General features: G+C 39.7%; 1 protein-coding gene across 10 annotated transcripts in view; it reads left to right on the top strand.

Moving 5' to 3' along the window:
- Positions 1 to 553: 553 nt before the first annotated feature.
- The window catches only part of LOC121520131 (adhesion G protein-coupled receptor L2-like), a 145,305-nt gene continuing 127,819 nt past the window's right edge, over positions 554 to 18,039 (top strand). For 9 of the 10 annotated variants that reach the window (XM_041803427.1, XM_041803422.1, XM_041803424.1 and 6 more), the window contains exon 1: positions 554 to 1,134. The gene's annotated coding sequence lies outside the window, so the exon portion shown is untranslated. The remainder of the gene's footprint in view (positions 1,135 to 18,039) is intronic. The other variant, XM_041803419.1, reaches the window with a different exon arrangement.

The raw sequence follows: 18,039 nt of genomic DNA, 5'->3' as shown, positions 1-18,039 counted from the left end.
AATAAAAGATGATAACATGACCTTGATGCACTCTACTCCTACTACTTTATTTCTGAAGTCTTTGGACTAACCTAATTAAAACAAGTTTTATGTCAGGCTCATTATTTTGTGTTTCTTTTTATGGTAAATTCTAATTATCCAGGTGCACATTAGCTACAGCCAACAACAGTGAATTCCAGTAGGATAAAAATTAGCATGCTATTTATATATGCTATTTTCAGTTGTAACTTTTCGGTAATGAATGGCCTTGTACTTTTTCTCACTCCTCTCCTGATTAAACAGCAAGGAAACCTGATTAAAAACACCCCTGTTTGATTTTTTCAGCCGCAGGAAACTCATCTGAAGTGCTAGCCTGAGCTCACACATTAGCTAAAGCTTCGACATAGATATGAGGTTGCGATATTAGCCGTAATGCGCGCTGTCATAATTAGCACGAGACTCCAGTCCGCGCGCTCAGACTCATCCGCTCCATGTTTTGTGCTCCTCCCTCCACAGCCAGCTGCTGCAGAGCGGGGACCGGTGCGCCGTTTCTTCTCGCCTTGTTTGCCTCCAGTCCGGCTGTAGCTCCGACTGTCTGCACGGCGTGTGGAGAAGACGAACCGGGAGCGCTCCGAAAGACCCAGACTAGAAAAGTCCTCGCCCTCCTCTCTGGGCTGTACCCGTGGACCGAGCCGCTGGAGACGTGCCGTCTGACTTGACAGTGAGGAAAGACGTGCTCAGAGTTTGATTTTTGTAGCGAGACTAGGGCGCATCTCGTCTCCTTGAAGTGCTCCCTTTTTTATGCAGTGTAACCGTCGGAAGGAGCCTGGGTGCACGCTCAGGAGCAGGAGGAGGAGGTGTGGAGTTGTAGCGATTATTACTTTTGAATAGAGCCCCCTCGACATGGAGCTATTCGTCCGGTGCTGGACGCGTTGGCTGGGAGAAGATCAGATACCTGCCACGGGGAACCCCACCACCACCATCCGTCCGCTGTGAGGAAAGTGGAGCATGCAGCCGAGACCCAGCCGTCTTTGTGCGACCCACTGCTTAGTTTCTGGGGGCCTCTTCTGAAAAACGGAGAGGAGGGGGGCTCCTGGTGTTTATCTGAAATTCACACTCCTTGCCGGGATCCATATTTTGGCACGGCGTACCACTGTAAGTAGCTCCTTAAAAGCGGATGTTTTGAGTCTTTCATGAGAGATGCTGGGTTTTGCCTTTCTGGATCGATACCATTTATTTACACTCACTGGCTGTGATAAGGAAATGTCAGAAAACGGGCCCACGGGCTCCTCTAGCAGTTAAAAACTGAAACGATTGGTGATCAATACATAGCTTATAATAATTTAGATTATTAGGAAGTGTCTGCAGCTTCCAATTTTATTTATTTTTTTGCTGGTTTCTTGCTTTTTAGATCACATAAATGAGAATTTTAGTGTCTAGGGCAGGATGCATTGTGCGTTAAGTGCCAAAATTTTGTGGATGTTATTATTTTAAGGTGCGCCCAGGTGCTTTAAATTAGTTATTCTCATTTAGATGAAATGTAAGCAGAGCAAATGAAAATCCTCTGCAACGTTGATTTCTATGATATTAAGGGATGGTAATCAGTGTGAAAGAAAGCAGAGCACACAAACATCTCCACCCAGTCCAAGACACCAGGAGCTAAGTAGTTAGATGTCAGTTACTGTCTCCATTTACTTCTCCATTTTGCAGCTATAAAATAAGATCATTTCACAGAGCATGTATAATTCACAGACCTGAGGCAGCCATGTGTGATGATGGGACACACACACACTCACACATTTGTACACACAGCACACACATCGAGAGTTTTTATAGGCTGAAGGAGCCATATCTGATTCTCACGTGAAGCTTTTAGTGAGATAGGGCCACATAGACTTCAGAGAGGAACCTCAGGAGAGATTGTCTGTGACAGGCTGAAACTTAAATAACATTTACATTACAATCTGTACTGTCAATGCCAAATCAGGATAGTGCTGCAACATTATATAAGCCATACTGACAAGTTGGGGAACAGAAAGCTACCCAGGCTTATACTTATATAACAGCGTTCATGCACAAGTGGCAAATGCCTTTCCCAAATATGTTTGCAAACACCTAAGCATCATTAGGTGGTTTCTTATGGACAAAGAAAGCTGCAACATTATATAATCCATATGCAGAGTGTGAAGAATTGACTTGCCACCACACAAATCGGCAGCGGAGAAGTTTTTCAGCCATTTTGGAGGTCTAGACAAAGAAGGAAAAAAAGTCTCGCATGCTTGGATGATGTTGAATGTGGTTGTATGATGCTGACATGTCCGAGAGTTGGTTCTACTGGAAGAAGAGGTCATTTCATCCAAGAAATGTGAAGTTTTAGTAGCAAATTTACTCATTGCACTGCCAAATCTTGCATTCCATCTCTGCCAAATATCATGAAACAAAGCTAGGGCGTTGGAATTCAAAAAAAGATGAGTTCTATTCCCTCTTTCTCCATTATCCTCTTCCTCCTGCTCTTCACCTTCACCCCCCCATCTCTGTCTCTCTCACCCATCCCAGACATGCCGGTTTGGGTCCATTTGTCTGTGTTGTCTTGGGGAAGGAAGTGCCATCTCATCTCACATTGCACAAATGGCTTCAATGCAATGCTAGTGTGAATTCTAGCGGGTTTTTGTAACTGCCAATTTCCATATCAAAGTGTCTGCATTTCAATAGGGAGAACTTGAGCTACCAGCCCCCTTCCTCGGAGCAGTTTTGTTCTGATAGAGAGCCGCTGTAGCTGCTGGTGGAAGAGGTTTCTGGACATTGCACTGGGGTTTTTGTGTGTTTGTGAGGAACAAGTGTTAGTGTTGGACACAGATTTAGTGTGGATTTGGGGGAATTTGTTGGCCATGATCTCACGCCAAAAGCCATGCATTTAGTGGACACTTTGGACGCCGTTCAACAATCATGTTAGGAGGAATTTGTGTGCTGAAATATCGTCAACGAAGCTCTTAATTTTATTGTCAAGTAGAAATTGCAGGCCACTTTTAACTAGAGGGAAACAGTTTACACATGATGACTTGTGTTTTGTCCACAGATGTCTACACTTACAACACTCCAAAATGAATTCCAAGTTTTGTCCTGCCGATTAAATGTTGAGCGTGGATGCAAAAGGCGTTGAAGCTTTTGGGAGAGACTCTGTCTACCTTGCCGCATCTGATTAGTTTTCCTGTCGCAGAGATAATATTTATTTTCCATTCTGTGCAGCTGTTGTTTGTCAGAGAAAGAATGCAGCAAGACACTGTTTATTTTCTAAGGATTTCTTCTTTTCTTTGTGTTTTTTCTTCTTCATCTTTTAATACATGGCACAACGTTCTTTGCAATTCTTGGTAGCTTTAAAGGAGGGAAGGAGGCTCATTTTGATCAGGCACAAAGACGGAAGGCGACACAAGCTTTGTTATCTTTGTGTTTGTCTTTACTTTGAAATAAGTATGGGTTAATGTTGAAAGAAAATGCAACATGTGAGATGTTTTTGCTCAGACAGGGAATTTACGTGTCATGTCTGGGGTCTCCTGACTTCTGGGTATTTATATCAGAATGTGACAAGGTCAGGATAAGTCAATGTGTTGTTATGCAGTTTAATGAGATACACTTACTGAATCATGAGTGCCATATTGAAAATGTAATTAAATATGGCATTCACTGCATTTACCTGCAAGTGGACTTACTGCTTCATGACTATTTAATGCCTCCTCCTTATGACATGAAAGAAGGTTGTAAGGATTTCTTCTTGTATAAAAAACTGCTGGATAAGGTAAGGTAGAGAGAAAATAAGAGATAAAGCTTGAATAAATTCATCAATCCTGCACTTGACCTTTTCAGGGGCATTTTGTAGTCTTCAATTAAACAGTTCTTGTGTTGTGTCATCATTAGAGCTGTCAAATGATTAAAAGATTAATCTATTTAATTATAGGCCTTGTGATAAATTAATCGCAACTGATCACATGTACAGACAGTATGAGTAGGATGTATATATTTGGTAGCTTGTTGCCTATATTTTACTCTGGTCTTTACATTAAGAGTGAATGACCATTTTACTATAAACGGTGTCTATGAAAAGTATTCACCCCCTTTGATGTTTCACACTTTTGATTTTATAAATCAATCACTGTCAGCACTATTGGGATTTTTTGACTAAAGAAAAAAACAAAAAAATTCTGAGTGAGCCGGTTGCTCATGCATGCCCAGCAGTGCAGCTTCTGCTGCTTTCATAGCGGATATGTGGACTTGTTTTGGCTTCCAAAACATTAAAGACTGTACAGACTTATACGGGAGTCATGTCTGTGTAAGATATGCCATGCCTGAGTGAAATACGTGGACAACACGATGAACCTGAGCGCTAAACATCATAGCGATAGCTATAACAGTTAACATGAAAGAAGCCTGCTGAAGCTACTGCTGATTTTTTCTCATGTCACCATAATTACCCAGTCAATACTTTGTTTTTTTGTAAAGACCAGTGCCATTGTAGTGTCGTTAAGAATGACGGCTTCTGTAATACGATTAAAAAACAGTCAGTGACGGGTTTGACTGAACTCTGAGGGATGTTCAGAGCCTTGAAAAAATGTTAGTATCCATCCCCGACTTCTACTTTTCAATAACCTTTTCTCTGATTTGCTTGGAGTGTTCTTTTGTCTTCATTGTGTAATAGTAGCCAGGAATACTGATTAATCAGTGACTGGACCTTCCAGACACAGTTGTCTTTGTACTACATTGACCTGAGACACAGTCACTACTCTCAGGTGATCCCCATTTCACTAATTGTAAGACTAGCACAAGTTGGCTTGACCTCTGTTGAATCAGGTCAGTCACTTTAAAGGGGGTGAATATCTATGCAGTTACTTTTTTTGCCTTGCACACTTTTATTTAAATGTAGAAATCCATTGTCACTTTGACATTAAAGAGGGTTTTATATTTTTATTAAAAAAAAAGAAAAAAAAAATCACGATTTATTTATAAAACCAATAAAAGGGTAAAATATCCAAGGGGATGAACACATTTAGAAGGCAGTGTATCTATTACTCTCTTGGCTCTTTTCTTGTCATTCTCTTTATCCCCCAACAAACGCTCTGGCTGCAGGCCTACCTCTGCTCTCAGTCTACACAGGCTCCCTGCCTCATCCCTCATTTTTGTTGCTGTCTTTTAATTGGTGTTTTGTAAATTTCTTATAATACGTTATTATTCCTTATGAAAAAGGTCTCATTACACGTTAATGTGTGCTGGAAGCTTCTTGTTTGTGATATCACAAAATATTGTAATTAAAGAACGTGCTTCTGAGCCACATTGGATGTTTTTATGAGGTTTTATAGCAGTGACACAGGAGTGAACTTTTAAAGAGGGACATCTGTACATAGGTAGATGAACTCAGTGTTTTTGGACATAGTGGCCTACTTCAGTACGTCTCGTCATGAGGTTGAACGTGCTTGTCTCATTGTGTCTGCACGCTCAAGAGAGGCACACTAACACAATTGGAGGATGGACAGATAGAGACACCGGTTTGTCTTTTTAAAGCAGTCCAGGATGGTGCTTGTCCTCACTAGGGTTGGGTATCGTTAGTGTTCTTTCTAATACCTGTTCTAAATTGATACTTTTTAAAAGAGGCCAGTGCCTAAATGGTGCCTGAAAGATACCTTTAAGAGAAAAAGTGTTTTAAAGCCATCAGATGAATAAAAACTGTCTTGGTAAATGATTCAGAAATAAGATGCCAACGGAACATATGAGTAAAGGAAACAGGAAGTGAAAGATATGTGAAGTTATGGGGATTGAGTGGGGGTGGTGAGGTACCGAAAAAAAGCACCAGTATCTGTCTTGTAATTCAGCCCAGTAGGTATGGGATGTGATGGTACTGGTATTATGCTGGTACTGGATTTTGATTCTTTTCCCTAATCGTCAGAATGTACAAAATCATAAAAACTGAATAAACATGAAATATTAAGCTTGTTTAAAATGCTGCATTGGACGGTTGTAAAGAAAAGTGACACATGAGGTCAATGCGATTAGTTTGGGTTATAAAATTTTGTTTGTTTCTTTATGAATAATTAATCAAAATTAATGTGTTATTTTGACAGCAACAGTCATAATACGACTACCTTGCTATATTTCTGAAATGTGATACTATCTTAATCATTTGCCATGTATCCCAACATATGTTGTATTGTAACATATCGTGTTGTATCGTATTTTGCCACCTCATCTTGTGAGAGTTATATCATATCTTATTTGCTGTATTTTATTGATTACTGTGTATCGTATCATATTGTATTATATCAAGTATAGTACAATTCTTTATGTCATATATTGTATCATATGTTGTCATTTTTCATCTCATGTGTCTACTCATATTGTGTTGTGTATTGTATCATGTCAAGTAATGTACCATGTTTTATGCCATATTTAGAATCTAGGGAGGCATAGTATTGCCATGATATCAGTATTGGCAGATATGAAAAGTTCTGCTGAGATTTACAATCTATTCCCTGTGGATGTTAGCCTACATTGGCTGTAAATATCAGCCATATGTACAATAAGTGGGGATGCAAAATATAAGATTTTTGGAAATATCTGATTTGCAGATTTTTTTCTAATTAATCTTAGTTGATTTGATATTTAAATGTAGTTCAGACCACAAATTTCAGTCCTTAAAACAAATTTTAAAGTGTTATGAGTGATGATGAATAAAGAAAATGGCTTCACCTGATGTAGGTCTGTTAGACTAAAACTCCACTGACTTATTTGTTTATATGGCCAATATTTACAGCAGATAAAGGCCGATTTTTATAGCCAAAATATTGGCAGACCTTTCCATATCTACCAATACCAGTAATTCACTTTTTTAGCTAATATCCTCCAATACAGGTATCATATCGATAATATCGTACATCCTTACAGATTTGAGTTTTGTGAAGGCAGGACCAACAAACCTACATCAGCTATAGTCATTTTCTCTTTTTAGTGTTATTCCTTAAACTTTAAAGTGCGTTTTAAGCACCTATTTTTTAGGTTTGAAATATCTATTTAAATATGAGTATCAGCTTAAAGTATAGTATCTGTTGTAATGCAATTATTGAATCTTGTATCCTATATTGTCCTGCAAGTTATCCTGGAATTTCCTACCCTGATAATAGCAACAACAAATTCAACTATCCTTGTAAAAGGAGGGGCCATTCCCTCTTCATCTTTTTTGACTTTTTAACATAAAAAACCTGAAACTAGTGGGTGCTTTTGAACCCAGAAAGCAGCAGAGAGAAGACTTCACCTGCCATCTTCACTCATGGCGCTCAGGGTTTGACAGCTGTCTTGTTCAATTCCTCTCACACGCTTGCTGTGAAATGTTGAACAAACAAATGGACAGAAAGAGAGAAAGAGAGAGGAGGGGGGAGAAGGAGGGCGGGATGGATTATGGTAGATGAGACAGATTTGATTGCATTAAAGGAGAAACACCCTTTACATCAGTTGCATATAATCAATTTATGATGTTTAACGCTTTCTGTGCTGATTGATCTACTACCCCCTGCCTTGTGTACTGACTTCACCCTTCTTCTCGCCTTAGTGATTTCCTGTGTTTCAGAGAGAGAAAATACAGTGACTCCAGAGAACAGCGCTCCCTGCATTGTATATGTGTAGGCGGAGAGGGCAGTGGGAGATGTAGCAAGTGTAGTAAGTTTGTCGAGTGGAGAAAAAGTTGGTGTTGAGTGGGATCCGTGATGATGCGAGCAGAGCCGAGCCTGGTTGTTGGAATTATTAAAAAGCAGCTGAAGAGGAGGAGAGGTACATGCATTCTGCTCTGTCGGGGCGGCTGGTGGTGGAGAAATTGGCACTGGGGCTCCCTCTGACATGGATTTCTTCCTGGGTTAGTGTAGCTGCAAAATGGTCCAGAGTCAAGAGCTGAAGCCACAGGATGAGGAAGAAAAACACAGAGCAGAAGAGGGCATTTAGTTTCTTGAACAAAGTGCTTCAGGGTGAATTTCTCATTCTGCTGCATCTTAACTTTTCTGCGGCTTGCCTTTAAAAATAAAGAGACAGATGACTGGAAGGAATGATTATGCGTTTGGGTAGTTAACCCGATGGATGGATCTTTGGCCTTCTGATCCATGCCACTGACAAAATACATTAGAGGGGGAGAAATCTTCTCCTATACTACCACCTCCTGTGTTTAAAATGACAGTTAACTTTCCCCCACTGCTTTAAAATGGATGTTTAATGATCAACAGAGGCTCTAGCAGTCACACTGGCTCTGCTTGCACTCATTGCTGTAAGAAAAAAGCTCCCCCCTCGGTGTTGTTAAAGGACGCTCTGCTCTGAAGAGAAGCTGCTTTCCTGAGTGATGGATCATCAGAGGTCTCTTTGGGGGGTGTATGTTAACCCCTTCAGTGTGTGTAGATCCGTCCCGGTTGGGGAGCCGTCGGCGGCGTGTGATGGATGTGTCCCGGGTCTTTAGGCACCATATATCAGGAGATTAGCACTGACCTGTGAGTTGTCTGGGCCGCCCTCGGAGCTTCTTCTCCGACACTGGGATGGCATTAGCATACGAAGACGCTGCTCTGTCTCAGGGGGATACAAAGATAGTGTGCTTTATTTGGTTCTGTCATAGTATAGGTCAAAGGAAGTGTGCAGATTAAAGGGCTGAAGGCTTTGTCTTGGTATTAGGTGCATCTGACAGGTCATCTGTCTTCAGCTGAGGAAATGCTCCTCTCTTTCTCAGATTCCTAAATAGTATCATATAATTATCCCAGAAAATGGAGGTTGAGGCCATGCCTTGCTGCAGAAGAATCTGCCCTGTCCTCCTCCATGCTGTTCAGGAATCACATAAAAATGTAAATCACTTGGCTGATGCGGTGTAACATTGTTATGTCTCATTTTGCATCGAAACAGAAGACATCACAGGTAGCAACTGAAGCCCAAGTTTTATTTTACGAATGAGCAACTGCAGGGCCTTTACATGAAAGAAAGCAAGAAGTCTTTGATTCTGTGCTTTCACGAGGGCACTAGCTATTTTAGGGCTTCCACACTTACATAAAACCCCATCCTCCTCAAGAAAATGTCCCCAAATTTCTTGGGTGAGGTGCAGGTATGAACACAAACTGATTAATTTTTCAGCTTGACATTACCAGGAGTGTTTCCTGCCAGCCTTCCAGATAATTTTCTGATACCCCTTATCCACCAAGCCAGCTCCAGCGCTGGTTCAGAGCCAGTAATCTAGCCCTGGTTCTTAGTTTTTTCTTAGCCAAAGAGCTGGCACTTGACCAGACAAACCCACAAACTCCAGGGGAAAGAACCAGCTTTCATAGGACCTGCATGCTTACATTGGAGGCTTGAGATGGAATTGGAATATAGAAATAGCCAAGAAGAGTGCCATTTTTAAACAACAGAGCTTCATACAAGACAACAGGACAATGAATGTGATCGACCTTCATATTGTCTTGATGCTGAAATGTGTTGGACCAGTCTAGTTTGGACATCGAGGAAGGTTCGCAAGGTCAGCAGGAACACTTGAAGAGTGACATGATCCAACCTCTCTCTTATCCTTGATTTAACCACTGGAAAAACTGAAACACACTGAAGCTTACGGTGGGGTAATGATGTGGCTCTCCGGCCAACTCCAGCGAACCAGTTTTTGACAATTAGACCGATTATCAGCCTGGCTGATTATTTATCCTGATAGTTAGCATTTAGCTGGTATTGACATTTTATTTTACAGATAATCGGCCAAAATCAGTTAACGCAAAGGTGTGCTACTTTGGCTCCACTGCTAGATGGGTCTTCCACTCTGGCTTTATTTTCACCCTGTCCTACTCACATCTACCTGACATGCCAAATGGATTTGTTTCACACATCCATCTGGAAAACCTTCTATATACAGAGTTTGGGAAAGGGCAGAGCCTTTGAAAAAAAACTTGGAGAGTGATTAGATGAATGTTCTGTCTGTCACATCTTTACGGTGTATCATAGCAACAAAACATGTGACGTCGTCGCAGATGTGCGCGTGCGCAGCTACCAAGGAATAAAGTCCATATAGAACTGCATAACGCGAACCATAGTGACTATAAACATGCCAGTACATGACTTATGTCGGTTTTGAAAAGAAACAACTCACTGCAGTTCTCTGATCTTCTTTTAACGAAGAAATGTCATCAAGTTCTGATAAAACTGGCGCTTTAGCAGCATCCCCGCAAATGTCTTCCGCCATAACGGCACTGGCCTCTTGTTGCTGCTTGCTTACGACATGACTCTGCTGCACCGAAAGTACTGCCCCTCGTTGCTGATTGGTCCTGTCACTTTCTAACTGGGCCCAAATGGTTCAGACGGGAGCTTTGTAAGATGGATTCGCCAGTGATGAAACAAGAAAACAGGCGTATCCATCGGCTTTGCAAGGTTAGCTCACATCACTATCTGGCTGGATTGATATCGTATCAATAGGTCTCAACACACTGTTGGAGGGACCGATTTCCAGCATGTATTTGGTGCATGTCTTCTTCCATTCTCTCTCCCCATATTTACTTTTCCTCTTCAGTTGTCCTATCAAGTAGAGGCAAAATGCCCAAAAAATAACCTTAAAAAACCGCTAAACTTGCAGCTGTCCTCCTCTCTAGATGACAGCATAAAAAGACCAAAAATATATCCTAAAAAACAAAAATCTGAGTGCAGTGTAGCAAATAGAAAAAGTGAATTAGCAGACTTAACAAGATGAAAATGAAATAAATGCATCCAGGTAAACTCAGTAAACCAGATAAATGTAAAAAAAAATGTATTCAAATGTCACATCAAAAATAGAAGATTCAGATTCAAAACAGATATAATGGATCAAATCAGAACTTTTAAACTCAAGCTGTACTTCACTTTTACCACTTCTGCTGCACATTATTTATTATTTATCCTTCCACCAAACAGAAAATAATAAATAAAGGTATCGATAAGGACTGGGATCAATAAGGAGTATTAACAAGGGTTTTAATGTTGACAAACCCTGTCCATAGCACCAGTCCTGGAACTGGCTATGTGGAAAATGGGAGGAATGAGCCAAAGGTAGGAAATGTTTAGGAAAATTTACATCAAGCAAGTGGGAGCAGCTGATAACTTGCATGTCCATTCACTGCAACCTGTAATGCTTCATTATGATTTTTATTTTCACATTCGTACCTCTTTGCTACGTACTTTATCAATCTAAAGGCTACATTTGTCATCATGTTGATGGATTCTTCGTGATCATGTCTCTTTTTACATCCTCCTGAGGCTTCTATTGCCTTCCTCTGAAAGGGATAGTCTTCCCTAGTGAGGTGTACTTGTATCAAGAAATTCAGCAAAATTCAAGGGGCAGCCTGCCTGATATTTTCTGGAGTGCACACATGAAACAGCTTTTTATGTCAGTGGTGTGAATTGAGGAATATATTCAATTATTGCAGTATCTCAGAGCAGATTTTTACTTCACTGATTGCACATTTCTCCATAAAGTGCTCCTGTGTGGTTGATTTTTCTACCCAACACCTCCATCTCACCTCCCACAGCTCTGCTGCCATTTGTGGTGTCTTTGTGTACAGTGATAACACTTCAATGCTAATTTCCAACATGCTTTTGTCACATTTCAAAAATAGAGGCTCCACCACCTTTATACCGAAGGCTACCTGATGCCTAAGTGATGCCACTCGGCCTCTCCTGATGTGTTTTCAAGGTTGACGAGATATTGTCAAAGCCCTTGAACGTTCCCTGCGCTTTGATTGGCAGGCGTTGTCACAGGCGATGAGAAACGGTGGAAGTCACACAAGCAAACAGAATCTATTACCTCAAAACGGCAAAGGCGTCGCTTTCAGTGTGTCAGCGCAGGCAGCCATCTTGCTCCCTCCTGTGTCTGTGGAAGAGTCCCTCCTCAGCTGCAGCGAGGGAGCAGCTTTCAACTTTAATTTTGGTGGCTGCCATAAGTAACGCTCCTTGTGTTTTATAGTCGGGTTTGTACTATGATGAATTATCGTGTTAAACCAAAAACACTTCAGCTCTCATCAACACCGGCGTGTAATCCTTTTTATGATCGCTGGCAGTCAAAATTTTTGAAAACGTGTTGCAATGTAAATGACATTTAGGGAAAGGAAAAAGTATGATTGGACTCAAAAGCTCAGCTGCGCCCTTTCTTGTGTTGATTTCAAAAGCCTCCTTAAAAACAGAGAGAGAGGCTGCATGGAGCGAAGGAAGCTCGTTGTTGATCATCCAAGCAAATCAGATCTCGATATTTAAAGAGTGAAGCTGTGATTGCTAATCACTCCACTGCTGAGTTTTAATTAGGAGACTTATTAGCGTTATGCCATTCCTCTGCAGAGCATCTGATACACTTTCAAGAACAAATAATGAGCTTTTCTAGTTTTCAGGGCTAGAACAATGACAACAGGCCTCTTATTCCTATAGAATAATGATTTTTTTAATGTTATGTAGCTGCATTGATGAAAAATACTGCAGCATGCTTGTGTTTCATGTGAGCTTCATTATCTTAAATCAGATCTTGACCTTATTAAGGGATTAAAAAAGGCTTATTATGCACACAGCAGCCATGCATGGACACTTTTTTCCACGTGCTTATCAGCAGAGAAAGCCTGAATCTAATGGTGAACTGTTTTCTTGGGGATGGTGCTATAATTTGGGCTTAGTTTATTTTCAATGGACAGGTTTCTTCCCTGTGCTCCTAAGACCTTTGTTAGGACATTTTAATTACAGCAGAGCTGGATGTAATTGATCTGGGCTTAGAGGGATTTCACCGTCAATGAGGATGAATCTGGGCGTTAATACAGCCGAGCGAATGCTTCCACCCCTGAGCTGCACTCCTTTCTCTCTCACATAAGGGAGACGTGTCTTTCTCGTTGACTCTCCTTCAACTCGGCCAGGCGTCTGTCTTCCTTCTGTGTGTAATGGTTAAATCAGCCTCACAGGACACACGGTGCAGACTGGTTTCCCTTCCCCCCTTTGCACTTTAACATATTTTCGCCACCTCGAGTGTCCTCTTACTGGGCGCTTTCTTCATGGTTCTGTGTTGTCACCCAAAATCTTCAAATTTTTATAAGGCTGTTAGATAATGCTTCCCGATGAGAGTGAATTATTGATGGTCTTGTTCGTATGAGTGGGACAGGGCAGGCTTTTAACTCTGTGAGCTGCTGGGACTCTTATCCTGTAACTATGGGACACGGCACAAACACCCAAAGGAATGATGTACCGGAGGAGAGGGGAGCAAGGAAAAAAAAAAGGAGGCTGAAGGGGGCTGGAAATAAAATAAAAGAAGCATGCATCCTTTACAATTGTGTTGGGCTAAGCCACAGCGCAAGGGAAAGTTGGCAGCAGAGAAAAGAATTGAATCTACAGAAGCCTTGTCTTTGTTTTTGAAGCACTGACGATGGTATGGTGGCTGTGTGTTTGTTGCTTATATTTGTTGGTTTACACAGGAGTACACACAGAACTTTGGCTCTGCTGCTTTTATTTTGTAGGGACAAATGCTTCAAGTGAGGTACTTTTGTTAACACAGGATGTTCAGATGTGATGAAAAGCTGCCAGGTACATTAAAGAAAGAGATAATGCTTTTTAGCCTCTAGATCTGAAATGATTAAATCATCAATTGAAGATTTTCTTCTAAAGAAAGGCATCTTTTTTGTACTCTATGGAAGCCTTAAGGGGATAAATGTCCACGTAATTGATTTTCTTGTGATAATTAGCAGCCTCCTTGAGATCTAGACTTATTTGTTGTATTTCAATATAACACTGTGAAGAAATTGGACCTACTTCATTCAGTAACAGTTGAATTAAGCTTTTTCAACCCAAGTTGACAAGACGCACCTCAAGGTAACTTAATGCTACTTGTAAATTTGAGTTGAAAGCACTTAACTTAATTGCTTGTTACCAATTGGAGTAATTTTCTAAACTTGTCCAACAATTTTCTTTTTTTAGTGTAGCTTGATTTATTGACCTAATAGCTAAAGATCTCAAAAAACTGTTCATCCTTGGTCCTTAAACTTTAAAGAATGCTTGAAGGACAGAAATTTTACGGAGCTCCTACACTCAAATTTAAGACTTTTTAAGAGAAGACAAAAATTAATACTGCTTTTTGTGCAGAAAATGTTAAAATTGAGAGGCTTTTGAGATTTCTCAGTACACCGGACAGAGCTGAATTCTCTCATTTAATGCACTACTAATGAACTGTTATTCAATATGAAACATTTTTGGGTCATAAAAACCCAAATTTGATATTCCTGGCACATTTAATTCCTCTTTTCTGTCAATATTGCATATAGTAATATCAGTCATAACATATGCTACAAGCAGATATGCAAAGAAAGTTAAAAAAAAAAAAAAAAAAAAAGAAGCCAGAAAATTACTGGATAAAGATGCATCTCAGTAAAAATAAGACTTTTCAGGAATTTCTGAGGCCTTAAATGAATAAGTCAAATTTAAGACTTCAAGAGTTTTCAAGGATCTGCAGGAACCTTGTTTTTGGTCTCAACAGTGTTTATTTAATCTACGAATAAAATGACTGAAAATGTTAGATGACTAACAAGGCCTGGGCAGTATGGCCTACATATCATATCACAGTATTTTTCTCGCCCTGTACAGTAAAAGTATCATACCGCAGTATTACAAAATCAAAATAGAAATGCATAATCAGGTGCTACAGACCCCCCCTCCTCCTAAAACAAACCAGTATTGGTATACTCAACTCATGTCTGAGCTTAAAGTCCCTGTAAGGTGATAACCAAATCAGTATTTAAGGTTCATTGTATGACGGGCCACTGTGTTATGAACTACCAGGTTAAATTTCAGTCATGAAAAACATCTCAAAATCTATAAAATTTAACTTTGAAATCAGGAAAATAAGGCAGTAAAATCTTCTCTAGGATGGTGTGGGTGTGTAAGTTGAATGAGCTGAAGCCACACCCACCAACAAGAAATACAATCCTCTCAAATAAAAAAATGCTTTTGATCAGAGCACAGCTGCCTGGCTGTGTGCCAGAACAGAGACAGAAGTAGGGGATTAAACTTACTTTTTGGTACAAATCTCTCCATTAGTATGCTTTGAATGACCCATAAGGCACTAAGGCCGATAGATTTGTGAAATTTACCTCACAATAACCAAAAACACAGCATTTAACTGGCTGTTAACTTTCATTGAAGGAAATGACATCTGCTAACACCAGGCTGTATTGAGATGAGCTACTCAGGGATTTTATGTCATTGCAGCATTAGGGGCGGGGTAATTCCCCATCAAGACCAGTGAAGTCATGGGCCCCTATATTTGCCTTGCTCAAATCAAACCAAGCCAGGAGAGAGGTGAAAAACTTAATAATAGTCTAAATCAAACATTCAGTCACACAAAAATCTCAGTTTTTTCATATGTTTACAGGAACCCTATTCCAGCATATCTAGTTTATTAAGACACAAAGTTTGGATTTCACTTTTCAGGGATTCTATCCTGAGATGTGCTTAAATAAGAAGGATTAATCAAAAAACAGCAATTGAAAAAATAATTTGTTCTTATCAGTTATCGGCCATCACAGGAGGGAAATTATCGGTTCAAAAAATACTTACCGTGCACACTAGTCTTCATCAACCACAAGTGGACTAAACAGCTTTTGTGTTTTTGTTGACTAAAATTAGACTAAAACTCTCAAGATTGAAAATGACTTAAAATGTGACTAAAACTTAAAGGAATTTTGATCCAGAGACTAAATTAGATAAATTTAAAGCAGCTGCCAAAGTTAATACTGGGTCTGAAATACATTTGCATATCAGCAGTATACCTAGCAGCTAAAATGAATTTGTAAAAATCAGATATTCACAAAAATCCAACGTGTAGCATCCCTAGAAATTATTATTATTATTTTATCATGATGAAACCAGTGATGTTATCATAATGTAAATTGAGATCTCAAGAAAACAACCATAATTGACCTGTTCTGGAAAACAGAAGAATACATTTTATGCATACATGTCCTCTTAGGGCTTCCGTAGTCACTGGTTCAACAATGATGTTATATTTTAAATAACATCCTAAACATCATTGCATTTTGTCTTTCTTTTTGAAGGTGGATCATTGTGCACAGAAAATCTTTTAGGTAGCGATCACAAAACAAAGGAGCAAAATGGACCTTTCACTGGAGACCAGTGATGTGACAAGTGTGATGTTCAATAGGCTAAATAGTTAGTTTAATAATAAAATGGTCCTTGTTTCAGTCCTAGAGGAGGCAGTTAACCATTGAGAAGTTCTGTCAAAGTTTTCATGTTTCCCCAAGGAGAAAAATCTCAAAGTTGACCTTTTTATATGAAGTCTTTGTATTTCTATATCCTTGGTCCAAGGTAACATAAACAATATTTTTTTTTTCAAAAGGAGGCACACAGCTAAAAAGTCAATTCTGCAGTGAATTGGAGGTTTGAGCTGCTTCTCTAGCCCTGGATGACAAACTAAGAAAAATGCTGCAAACATAGAATGATTGCCTGGGTGTACCCGTGGAGAGGCAATCAGTAAAATCAGTTTTTAACTGCTAAATGTACACCCGACTCGCACACCCTGACAGCTGTCCTGTTCTTATAGTCTTCACTTTCATCATTGTTCCAATTCAGCCTCTCTGTACTCATATGGCACTCCAGTTTGCATCACAATGGAGCCAGCAGAACCAGCTCTTTTAAATACTGGTAAAGGGAATAATTTAGCATGCAAAAATTCAGCCGTTTCAGGCTTCAAGCAACACATTAGCTTCCATTTTAATGTGGACTCAGAGAAGTTTCGAATTCTTAGTCAGAATGCAACATTTGGTCAACCAAACAGTCTGTCTTGTGTCAAACAGAACAGGATTTGGGCATTAAAGACATGAAGTCTGGCCAAATGTGCATTCCAAGATTGGACCTAAATTGCTGGAAACTAATCCAGTTCTTCAGCCTTGTTGTTGTCTAATTATGTTGTATTTCTGTCCTTTTTTATGTTAAAGCTCTGGCAAAATCCATGAAAAGTCCTTCATCTATCAAGGAATAGACATTTAAATTCCCCCCTGTGATCCTGAAAAGATCCATCATTTGTAAATCTGAATGAAGAGTTGAATTTTAAATAATAACCCTGAGCCTGTCACCGTAAAGACAGGAAGAGAACAAAAAGTAATTATGTACAAGGAAACACGAAAAACAAGTCCAACCGGTTCCCATTTCCCAGTGGAAATGCTGCAGATTGATGCCTGTGTCTTGTTTCGAAAGGAACAGACAGAGTAGGTGGACAAATAAATAGAAACCAATTCTGAGAAAAAAAAACCAACTTGAATTGTAAAACAAGCACGAAACACGCCCAGGCCTAAAGCAGTGGATGCATATTAAGTGCATGGCTCATTTCCAACTCAGTACAGCCAAACGGTAGAGCTGAACAGCATGGCTAAAAGATATTAGCTTGATATTTTTTAAGATTTGGAGGAAAACTGCATCTCTCCAAAAAGATTTTTCTAATTAAAGCTGTAATTCAGGATAATCTGCCCGCAACAAATGCTGTTAGATTTACACAAGCCAGGACAAGCATGTTTTCAGTCACGATTATGAAGCATTTTGAATCATATTTTTCACAAATTCAATTAACATTTAAAGCTCAAAATCAGGTTTTCTGTCCACACCAGCTCCTTTAGGATCTCCAGGGTTTTTTTAATGATTATGAAGCCAAAACACTGAAACAAGAACATGGAACACATTTGAGAAATTGCCGTTTTTTGTAAAAGAAAATCTTCAGAAATTCCCAAATCAGGGTACAGAGAGTAGCTGATCTGAACTACGGCTCTGTCAGCCATGATGGCATGAAAATGATTTACATGCATACATACAGGAAAGTATGGATAATGTAAGGAATCCTGCTGCTGGCTGTTTGTTTTTTCACAGAATAAATACTTAGACTGATAAAACATTCAAAACCTCAGTGAAGCTGCACTTAAAAAATCATCACATGGACAAAAGATATTAAATTGACAGTAAAATAAAGGTAATTGAAAACAGCGCAGTACAGTACCCCTTTAAGAATCTGAAAGAATCTGC

Source organism: Cheilinus undulatus, linkage group 13 (assembly GCF_018320785.1).
Source record: "Cheilinus undulatus linkage group 13, ASM1832078v1, whole genome shotgun sequence".
NCBI lineage: Eukaryota > Metazoa > Chordata > Actinopteri > Labriformes > Labridae > Cheilinus > Cheilinus undulatus.
This window is presented reverse-complemented; position numbering and strand designations above follow the sequence as displayed.